General features: G+C 44.6%; 1 long non-coding RNA gene across 1 annotated transcript; it reads right to left on the bottom strand.

Moving 5' to 3' along the window:
- Positions 1–253: 253 nt before the first annotated feature.
- LOC124029976 lies at positions 254–7,940 on the bottom strand. The gene is made up of 3 exons (XR_006837881.1): positions 7,581–7,940; positions 2,255–2,308; positions 254–291 (listed from the first exon to the last, which is right to left on the bottom strand). It is a non-coding gene; the product is annotated as an uncharacterized LOC124029976 (long non-coding RNA).
- Positions 7,941–11,980: the final 4,040 nt, after the last annotated feature.

Below are 11,980 nucleotides of genomic sequence, written 5' to 3' on the forward strand. Positions count from 1 at the left end.
ACTAAATGACCAATAGGGGTGCTGTGTTGAAGCCACCAGGCCTCCATAGGGGCATGTCACTAAATGACCAATAGGGGTGCTGTGTTGAAACCACCAGGCCTCCATAGGATGTCACCAGGCCTAAGGGGCGTGTCAACAAATGTTTTCTAATGATCTGACCTGAAATGATGATTTAAGCCGAATACAATGACTTACCATTTTTCACAAACTTGACTGCATTCTTCAGCTTTCTGACATTGATGTCCATCTGTCCATCGACCTTCCTGTACCTCCCACAGTCACATGTTGCCCCTGTCAGACATGCTTGTAGTCAGGTACGGCATGTGTCTTACAATAAACATCATTCTCTTTCAGGAAATATCTTTTTGTAACTAGGCCAGTCCAGAATGTAAAGACACAACATTGTATGATAGTGACTTGGAGGTACTGTCTCCAGTGACTTGGAGGTACTGTCTCCAGTGGTTTGGAGGTACTGTCTCCAGTGGTTTGGAGGTACTGTCTCCAGTGACTTGGAGGTACTGTCTCCAGTGGTTTGGAGGTACTGTCTCCAGTGGTTTGAAGGTACTGTCTCCAGTGACTTGGAGTACTGTCTCCAGTGGTTTGGAGGTACTGTCTCCAGTGGTTTGGAGGTACTGTCTCCAGTGGTTTGGAGGTACTGTCTCCAGTGGTTTGGAGGTACTGTCTCCAGTGGTTTAGAGGTACTGTCTCCAGTGGTTTAGAGGTACTGTCTCCAGTGACTTGGAGGTACTGTCTCCAGTGGTTTGGAGGTACTGTCTCCAGTAGTTTGGAGGTACTGTCTCCAGTGACTTGGAGGTACTGTCTCCAGTGGTTTGGAGGTACTGTCTCCAGTGGTTTGGAGGTACTGTCTCCAGTGGTTTGGAGGTACTGTCTCCATTGGTTTGGAGGTACTGTCTCCAGTGGTTTGGAGGTACTGTCTCCAGTGGTTTGGAGGTACTGTCTCCAGTGGTTTGGAGGTACTGTCCCCAGTGACTTGGAGGTGCTGTCTCCAGTGACTTGGAGGTACTGTCTCCAGTGGTTTGGAGGTACTGTCTCCAGTGGTTTGGAGGTACTGTCTCCAGTGGTTTGGAGGTACTGTCTCCAGTGGTTTGGAGGTACTGTCTCCAGTGGTTTGGAGGTACTGTCTCCAGTGGTTTAGAGGTACTGTCTCCAGTGGTTTAGAGGTACTGTCTCCAGTGGTTTAGAGGTACTGTCTCCAGTGGTTTAGAGGTACTGTCTCCAGTGACTTGGAGGTACTGTCTCCAGTGGTTTGGAGGTACTGTCTCCAGTGGTTTGGAGGTACTGTCTCCAGTGGTTTAGAGGTACTATCTCCAGTGGTTTGGAGGTACTGTCTCCAGTGGTTTGGAGGTACTGTCTACAGTGGTTTAGAGGTACTGTCTCCAGTGGTTTAGAGGTACTGTCTCCAGTGGTTTAGAGGTACTGTCTCCAGTGGTTTGGAGGTACTGTCTCCAGTGGTTTGGAGGTACTATCTCCAGTGGTTTGGAGGTACTGTCTCCAGTGGTTTGGAGGTACTGTCTCCAGTGGTTTGGAGGTACTGTCTCCAGTGGTTTGGAGGTACTGTCTACAGTGGTTTAGAGGTACTGTCTCCAGTGGTTTAGAGGTACTGTCTCCAGTGGTTTAGAGGTACTGTCTCCAGTGGTTTGGAGGTACTGTCTCCAGTGGTTTGGAGGTACTATCTCCAGTGGTTTGGAGGTACTGTCTCCAGTGGTTTGGAGGTACTGTCTCCAGTGGTTTGGAGGTACTGTCTCCAGTGGTTTTGAGGTACTGTCTCCAGTGGTTTGGAGGTACTGTCTCCAGTGGTTTGGAGGTACTATCTCCAGTGACTTGGAGGTACTGTCTCCAGTGGTTTGGAGGTACTGTCTCCAGTGGTATGGAGGTACTGTCTCCAGTGGTTTGGAAACATACATTACCAGTCAACTGTCTGGACAAACCTGCTCATTCAAGGGGTTTTCTTTGTTTTTACTATTTTCTACATTGTAGAATAAGACATCAAAACTGTAAAATAACACATATGGAATCATGTAGTAACCCCAAAAAGGGTTTAACAAATCAAGATAGATTTTAGATTCTTCAAGGTAGAAACCCTTGCCTGATGACAGCTTTGCACACTCTGGCATTCTCTCAACCAGCTTCACCTGGAATGCTTCTTCCAACAGTCATGACAGAGTTCCCACATATCCAGTGGTATGGAAACATACATGAACAAAGAACGAGGCTAAATAATGAACTAACTCACCTGTTTTCCCTTTCAGTCCAGAGGGTCCATCAACTCCTGCATCTCCTGCGTCTCCTGGAGTTAACATGTACAGTTACAGTACACATACGAGACAGCAGCATAGTCCAGGGAGGATAGAGACCAGACATATACATTTTGTGGAGTAGACGTCTGCTTCAGGAGGAAAACTATTTGCACTGGTAAGATATCACCACTAGACAGCAGCACTCCACAGTGCTTCACTTCATAGAGCAGAGATGTGGCAGGAGAGGGAATCAACCTCTCCCTACACTAGGTGTTTTACCTCCTAACTGACAGGAAGGTGAATCAACCTCTCTCTACACTAGGTGTTTTATCTCCTAACTGACAGGAAGGAGAATCAACCTCTCTCTACACTAGGTGTTTTATCTCCTAACTGACAGGAAGGAGAATCAACCTCTCTCTACACTAGGTGTTTTATCTCCTAACTGACAGGAAGGAGAATCAACCTCTCTCTACATTAGGTGTTTTATCTCCTAACTGACAGGAAGGAGAATCAACCTCTCCCTACACTAGGTGTTTTATCTCCTAACTGACAGGAAGGAGAATCAACCTCTCCCTACACTAGGTGTTTTACCTCCTAACTGACAGGAAGGAGAATCAAGCTCTCTCTACACTAGGTGTTTTACCTCCTAACTGACAGGAAGGTGAATCAACCTCTCTCTACACTAGGTGTTTTATCTCCTAACTGACAGGAAGGAGAATCAACCTCTCTCTACACTAGGTGTTTTACCTCCTAACTGACAGGAAGGTGAATCAACCTCTCTCTACACTAGGTGTTTTACCTCCTAACTGACAGGAAGGTGAATCAACCTCTCTCTACACTAGGTGTTTTACCTCCTAACTGACAGGAAGGAGAATCAACCTCTCTCTACACTAGGTGTTTTATCTCCCAACTGACAGGAAGGAGAATCAACCTCTCCCTACACTAGGTGTTTTATCTCCTAACTGACAGGAAGGAGAATCAACCTCTCCCTACACTAGGTGTTTTACCTCCTAACTGACAGGAAGGAGAATCAACCTCTCTCTACACCAGGTGTTTTACCTCCTAACTGACAGTTTATAAATTAGGGGAAGTAGATTACCAACACAACACAGGTTGATTTTATGACCGTTGGAACCAGAGGGCAATAACGTGTAGGTGTCACATTATCGTGTCACAAAATAGCTGAAGGATCTGAGATTTTCACTGAGATTGATTTGAAGGCTTTTCTCTTGACTTGATACAGCTTCATGAAATACCCTTTATTTCCCCACAGTTACCTGGGACAATAGTACCAGCATAGTGTTTTTATATATTACAGACAGGATTGACCAGACTCTTTCTGTAGCTCTGTCAAAACATTACAGACAGGATTGACCAGACTCTCTCTGTAGGGCTGTCAAAGCATTACAGACAGGATTGACCAGACTCTCTCTGTAGCTCTGTCAAAGCATTACAGACAGGATTGGCCAGACTCTTTCTGTAGCTCTGTCAAAACATTACAGACAGGATTGGCCAGACTCTTTCTGTAGCTCTGTCAAAACATTACAGACAGGATTGGCCAGACTCTTTCTGTAGCTCTGTCAAAACATTACAGACAGGATTGACCAGCCTCTTGATGAGGCCTTGAGGTTTACATGTTACTTCAGAGAGGGGCTGCATCACAAATGACACCTCATTCCCTGTATAGTGCACTACTGTTAACCAGACTCTGGTAGAAAGTAGTGCACTACTGTTAACCAGGCTCTGATAGAAAGTAGTGCACTACTGTTAACCAGGCTCTGATAGAAAGTAGTGCACTACTGTTAACCAGGCTCTGATAGAAAGTAGTGCACTACTGTTAACCAGGCTCTGATAGAAAGTAGTGCACTACTGTTAACCAGGCTCTGATAGAAAGTAGTGCACTACTGTTAACCAGGCTCTGATAGAAAGTAGTGCACTACTGTTAACCAGGCTCTGATAGAAAGTAGTGCACTACTGTTAACCAGGCTCTGATAGAAAGTAGTACTACTGTTAACCAGGCTCTGATAGAAAGTAGTACTACTGTTAACCAGGTTCTGATAGAAAGTAGCACTACTGTTAACCAGGCTCTGATAGAAAGTAGTGCACTACTGTTAACCAGGCTCTGATAGAAAGTAGTGCACTACTGTTAACCAGGCTCTGATAGAAAGTAGTGCACTACTGTTAACCAGGCTCTGATAGAAAGTAGTGCACTACTGTTAACCAGGCTCTGGTAGAAAGTAGTGCACTACTGTTAACCAGGCTCTGATATAAAGTAGTGCACTACTGTTAACCAGGCTCTGATAGAAAGTAGTGCACTACTGTTAAAGTAGTGCACTACTGTTAACCAGGCTCTGATATAAAGTAGTGCACTACTGTTAACCAGGCTCTGATAGAAAGTAGTGCACTACTGTTAACCAGGCTCTGATAGAAAGTAGTGCACTACTGTTAACCAGGCTCTGATAGAAAGTAGTGCACTACTGTTAACCAGGCTCTGATAGAAAGTAGTGCACTACTGTTAACCAGGCTCTGATAGAAAGTAGTGCACTACTGTTAACCAGGCTCTGATAGAAAGTAGTGCACTACTGTTAACCAGGCTCTGATAGAGAATAGTGCACTACTGTTAACCAGGCTCTGGTAGAAAGTAGTGCACTACTGTTAACCAGGCTCTGATAGAAAGTAGTGCACTACTGTTAACCAGGCTCTGATAGAAAGTAGTGCACTACTGTTAACCAGGCTCTGATAGAAAGTAGTGCACTACTGTTAACCAGGCTCTGATAGAAAGTAGTGCACTACTGTTAACCAGGCTCTGGTAGAAAGTAGTGCACTACTGTTAACCAGGCTCTGATAGAAAGTAGTGCACTACTGTTAACCAGGCTCTGATAGAAAGTAGTGCACTACTGTTAACCAGGCTCTGGTAGAAAGTAGTGCACTACTGTTAACCAGGCTCTGATAGAAAGTAGTGCACTATATAGGGAATAGATGGCATTTGGGATGTACACAGGGTTTCACACAGGACATAATGGTTTAGCTCTCAGTAAACATGTTCCTGACACCTAAATATGAGTCCCTTCCAAGCTGATCACATTTATGACCGTGGAAAATAATTCTCTACTAGCAGACCTGAGTTCAGCGTCTTTTCTAATAAAAATAATATGTACGCTCACCACGCTGCACCTGGGTCCTCTTCATTCAAAGGCCGTGACAAATACTAAATACTATTAACAGTAACATTACTTTATTGGTCAATTGCACACGAGGTCCAACCGAACTTTGACTTCTGATTTAACCCCTCAGAAAGACACACAAACACACACACACACACACACACACACACACACACACACACACACACACACACACACACACACACACACACACACACACACACACACACACACACACACACACACACACACACACACACACACACACACACACACACACATACATATTCTTTTTTGATAGGAGGGGTGGGGGGTGCCACACTGGGCACCTGGGGAGCTGTTGTGAGGGGTTAAGTGCCTTGCTCAAGGGCACAAAGGCAGCTAGGCAAATCCTTTATCTGTGCTTGATTGAGCTTGCCTGGCTAAATAGACCGATAGAATAATCCCAACACTGTCTGATACTACAGGCCAGGCTAGAGCACTGTAACCCCTGTCTGTCTGATACTACAGGCCAGGCTAGAGCACTGTAATCCCTGTCTGTCTGATACTACAGGCCAGGCTAGAGCACTGTAACCCCTGTCTGTCTGATACTACAGGCCAGGCTAGAGCACTGTAACCCCTGTCTGTCTGATACTACAGGCCAGGCTAGAGCACTGTATCCCCTGTCTGTCTGATACTACAGGCCAGGCTAGAGCACTGTAACCCCTGTCTGTCTGATACTACAGGCCAGGCTAGAGCACTGTATCCCCTGTCTGTCTGATACTACAGGCCAGGCTAGAGCACTGTATCCCCTGTCTGTCTGATACTACAGGCCAAGCTAGAGCACTGTAACCCCTGTCTGTCTGGTACTACAGGCCAGGCTAGAGCACTGTATCCCCTGTCTGTCTGATACTACAGGCAGGCTAGAGCACTGTAACCCCTGTCTGTCTGATACTACAGGCCAGGCTAGAGCACTGTAACCCCTGTCTGTCTGATACTACAGGCCAGGCTAGAGCACTGTAACCCCTGTCTGTCTGATACTACAGGCAGGCTAGAGCACTGTAACCCCTGTCTGTCTGATACTACAGGCAGGCTAGAGCACTGTAACCCCTGTCTGTCTGATACTACAGGCCAGGCTAGAGCACTGTAACCCCTGTCTGTCTGATACTACAGGCAGGCTAGAGCACTGTAACCCCTGTCTGTCTGATACTACAGGCAGGCTAGAGCACTGTAACCCCTGTCTGTCTGATACTACAGGCCAGGCTAGAGCACTGTAACCCCTGTCTGTCTGATACTACAGGCCAGGCTAGAGCACTGTAACCCCTGTCTGTCTGATACTACAGGCCAGGCTAGAGCACTGTAGCCCCTGTCTGTCTGATACTACAGGCCAGGCTAGAGCACTGTAACCCCTGTCTGTCTGATACTACAGGCCAGGCTAGAGCACTGTAACCCCTGTCTGTCTGATACTACAGGCCAGGCTAGAGCACTGTAGCCCCTGTCTGTCTGATACTACAGGCCAGGCTAGAGCACTGTAACCCCTGTCTGTCTGATACTACAGGCCAGGCTAGAGCAAATGATCAAAGAATGGAAAGATTTCAAATAGTATTTGAACCCAGGTCTGTCTAATAGATGCATCTACGACCCGAGTTGAAGGGTTGAATGGGAAGAGAGGCTGAATACATTGGATAAAAACTAAACAAGTACCTGTTTATGTAAAACAAACTTGATGAAGGTCTCTCCCAGGTAGTTTGGGTCTGGCAGTGTGTCTCTGTGGCTAAGCCCTAATGGCACCCTATTCCCTGTATAGTGCACTACTTTCGACCAGTCCTATGGGTAGTAGTGCACTACTTTCGACCAGTCCTATGGGTAATAGTGCACTACTTTCGACCAGCCCTATGGGTAGTAGTGCACTACTTTCGACCAGTCCTATGGGTAGTAGTGCACTACTTTCGACCAGCCCTATGGGTAGTAGTGCACTACTTTCAACCAGCCCTATGGGTAGTAGTGCACTACTTTTATATATATATATATGCCATTTAATAATATATTTTAACCAGTCCTATGGCTGAATAGGGTGTCAGTAGAGACACGGCCTCTGTATCATTGGCCTGAGATGCAGCCAGAACAGTTTTCTTCTCCGTAAGCAGAATATTTCTCAGTCTGATTACTAAATGATTACCTTTGTCTCCAGCAGGACCCATCTTCCCCGTCCGGCCCTGCTCTCCTTTATCTCCGAGCTCCCCTGTCAGACCTGAGACAGAGGGTAGGAGAAGACTGGTGAACTGCCAGACCTGAGACAGAGGGTAGGAGAAGACTGGTGAACTGCCAGACCTGAGACAGAGGGTAGGAGAAGACTGGTGAACTGCCAGACCTGAGACAGAGGGTAGGAGAAGACTGGTGAACTGCCAGACCTGAGACAGAGGGTAGGAGAAGACTGGTGAACTGCCAGACCTGAGACAGAGGGTAGGAGAAGACTGGTGAACTGCCAGACCTGAGACAGAGGGTAGGAGAAGACTGGTGAACTGCCAGACCTGAGACAGAGGGTAGGGAGAAGACTGGACCTGGTCCTGTGGTCCTTCTGGTGAGCTCAGTTGGTAGAGCATGGCGCTTGTGAACTGCCAGGGTAGTGGGTGGTGAACTGAGACCTGAGACAGAGGGTTCCAGGACCACCTGAGACATACGAGAATGTATGCAACTGGGCATGACTGTAAGTCGGTAGGAGAAGACTGGTGAACCGCCAATGGACATATTTTTTTTTTTTTTTTTTTTTTTTTTTTTTTGGTGAACTGCCAGACCCGAGACAGAGGGTAGGAGAAGACTGGTGAACTGCCAGACCTGAGACAGAGGGTAGGAGAAGACTGGTGAACTGCCAGACCTGAGACAGAGGGTAGGAGAAGACTGGTGAACTGCCAGACCAAAAGGAAATTGTAAATAGGTAGAGAGAGGTTTTTTTTAGGTCTGTTTCTTTATTGCTGTTTTCTTATGGTTTGTATGGCAGTTAGGCTACTGATGGAATTTAGAGAGAAACTAAAGGCCAGAGAGAGAGAGAGAGGGGAGGGAGAGAGGGGGAGAGAGAAAGGGGGAGAGAGAAACTAAAGGCCAGAGAGAGAGAGAGAGGAGGGAGAGGGGGAGAGAGAAAGGGGAGAGAGAGAGGGGGAGAGAGAGGGGAGAGAGAAACTAAAGGCCAGAGAGAGAGAGGAGGGAGAGAGGGAGAGAGAGAAAGGGGAGAGAGAAACTAAAGGCCAGAGAGAGAGAGAGAGGGGGAGAGAGGGGGAGAGAAAGGGGGAGAGAGAAACTAAAGGCCAGAGAGAGAGAGAGGGGAGGGAGGGGAGGGAGAGAGGGGGAGAGAGAAAGGGGAGAGAGAAACTAAAGGCCAGAGAAAGAGAGAGAGGGGAGGGAGAGGGGGAGAGAGAAAGGGGGAGAGAGAAACTAAAGGCCAGAGAGAGAGAGAGGAGAAGGAGGGGGAGAGTGAGAGGGGGAGAGGAGGGGGAGGGAGAGAGGGGTGGAGAGAGAGAAGGAGAGAGAGAGAGAGGGGAGAGAGAGAGGTGGGGGACTGAGAGGGGGGAGAAAGGGGAGTGAGGGGAGAGTGAGAGGGTGGAGAAAGAGAAGGAAGAGAGAGAGAGAGAGGGGAGAGAGGAGAGAGAGCTAGGTGGGAGAGAGAGGGAGAGCTAGAGCTGGTGGAGAAAGAGAGAGAGGAGAGAGCTAGGGGAGAGAGAGACCCAACCAAATTAGACCCAACAAAATCGTGAGAAAACAAAAAGATAATTACTTGACACATGGAAATAAACAGTGCAAACTAGAATGCTATTTGGCCCTAAACAGAGAGTTCGCAGTGGCAGAATACTTGACCACCGTGACTGACCCAAATTTAAGGAAAGCTTTGACTATGTACAGACTCAGTGAGCCTTGCTATTGAAACAGGCCGCCATAGACAGACCTGGCTCTCAAGAGAAGACAGGCTATGTGCTCACTGCCCACAAAATGAGGTGGAAACTGAGCTGCACTTCCTAACCTCCTGCCAAATGTATAACCATTTTAGAGACACATAGTTCCCTCAGATTACACAGATCCACAAAGAATTTGAAAAACAAACCCAATTTTGATAAACTCCCATATCTACTGGGTGAAATACCACAGTGTGACATCACTGCAGCAAGATTTCTGACCTGTTGCCACAAGAAAAGGGCAACCAGTGAAGAACAAACACCATTGTAAATACAACCCATATTTACGTTGATTTATTTTCCCTTTTCTACATTAACTATTTGCACATCATTACAACACTGTATATAGACATAATATGACGTTTGAAATGTCTTTATTCTTTTGGAACTTTTGTGAGTGTAATGTTTACTGTTAATTTTGATTGTTTATTTCACTTTTGTTTATTATCTACTTCACTTGCTTTGGCAATGTTAACATATTTGTCCTGTGCCAATAAAGCGCCTTGAATTGAATTGAGAGAGACGGATTGGGACATCTGCTTTTTATGCAGAGCCGCTCTGCCAGGATCAAAATGAGTATTTCCTCAGTAAATATTCAGCTGCAAATGGATAGTAGTTGAAATAATAACTGATGCAGGACCCCCTTCCCAAAAGCCTGTACCACACATCAACCATCTAGCACCTGTCAATATTGTTTTTCACAATGTATTTCAGCCATGTCCATTTTGATTGAATTGTAATTTATTTTGTATCTTCACAGATTGTATAAAGCGTTGTTTTTTTTCTCCAGGTTGTGAGATCTTATGGTGTTTTTCCAAATTAGACTTTGGAGTTTAGTTGAACCTAGCATATGTACAGCTCATGTATTTTAGTCATCATCATTTTTTTTGCATAATTTCATCTGACTGAATAAAAAAAAAAAAAGGAAAGATCCTAACACACGGAAACATTTCTCAACATGGAACATCATCATTATGGTGTCTGCTTTCATATTCTAGCAGGTGGGACATTTCAAATGATAGGCTGAACGCGAAGAGATGGTTTGATTTAGTCAGGAACGGTCATTATAAAACTGGTTGTTTGGATCCTGGATGCTGATTGGACGAGCCGGTCACAGACACACCTATGCCTGATAACGCTTCGCTCTGAAAAGTATCCCTGCGCCTCCATAAGACTATGATGATTGTGTTGCTGGCCGAATCATTTCTTGTATTTATCCCAACTCGCACATGATTTCCCCTTGCTTCCAGCCTAGCATTTAGTTTGGTACAGCGGGGGATAATATAAGCCAAGCTGTCTGCCTGTTAGACTTCGGGAAATAGTGTTAAACTTTTGAATTTAGTACCATTACGGTGAACGGTGCCCAGACGAGACCAGACAACTTTCTCTGTGACAGTCGAAAATTCACATCAACGTCAGTATCATGGACAAGTAAATGCCAATAGAAAAAAAAGATGCTCAAACAAACGAAAATGCAGTTTGTGTACAGTTATTCAAGGTTCAATGTTTTAAACGACTGAGTTAGCTGAAGTTGGTTAGCTATCTAAAGCAAGTGACAAGAACGGATGACCAGTCCTGTTGCATTTTTTCCAATATGATTAATTATCCACTACCTATACAGGTCTGATTATTGATTAATTATCCACTACCTATACAGGTCTGATTATTGATTAATTATCCACTACCTATACAGGTCTGATTATTGATTATCCACTACCTATACAGGTCTGATTATTGATTAATTATCCTACCTATACAGGGTCTGATTATTGATTAATTATCCACTACCTATACAGGTCTGATTATTGATTAATTATCCACTACCTATACATACAGGTCTGATTATTGATTAATTATCCACTACCTATACAGGTCTGATTATTGATTAATTATCCACTACCTATACAGGTCTGATTATTGATTAATTATCCACTACCTATACAGGTCTGATTATTGATTAATTATCCACTACCTATACAGGTCTGATTATTGATTAATTATCCACTACCTATACAGGTCTGATTATTGATTAATTACCCACTACCGATAGGGGTCTGATTATTGATTAATTATCCACTACCTATACAGGTCTGATTATTGATTAATTATCCACTACCTATACAGGTCTGATTATTGATTAATTATCCACTACCTATACAGGTCTGATTATTGATTAATTATCCACTACCTATACAGGTCTGATTATTGATTAATTATCCACTACCTATACAGGTCTGATTATTGATTAATTATCCACTACCTATACAGGTCTGATTATTGATTAATTATCCACTACCTATACAGGTCTGATTATTGATTAATTATCCACTACCTATACAGGTCTGATTATTGATTAATTATCAGGTCTGATTATTGATTAATTATCCACTACCTATACAGGTCTGATTATTGATTAATTATCCACTACCTATACAGGTCTGATTATTGATTAATTATCCACTACCTATACAGGTCTGATTATTGATTAATTATCCACTACCTATACAGGTCTGATTATTGATTAATTATCCACTACCTATACAGGTCTGATTATTGATTAATTACCCACTACCGATACAGGTCTGATTATTGATTAATTATCCACTACCTATACAGGTATTGATTAATTACCCAC

Source organism: Oncorhynchus gorbuscha, unplaced genomic scaffold, assembly GCF_021184085.1.
Source record: "Oncorhynchus gorbuscha isolate QuinsamMale2020 ecotype Even-year unplaced genomic scaffold, OgorEven_v1.0 Un_scaffold_8531, whole genome shotgun sequence".
NCBI lineage: Eukaryota > Metazoa > Chordata > Actinopteri > Salmoniformes > Salmonidae > Oncorhynchus > Oncorhynchus gorbuscha.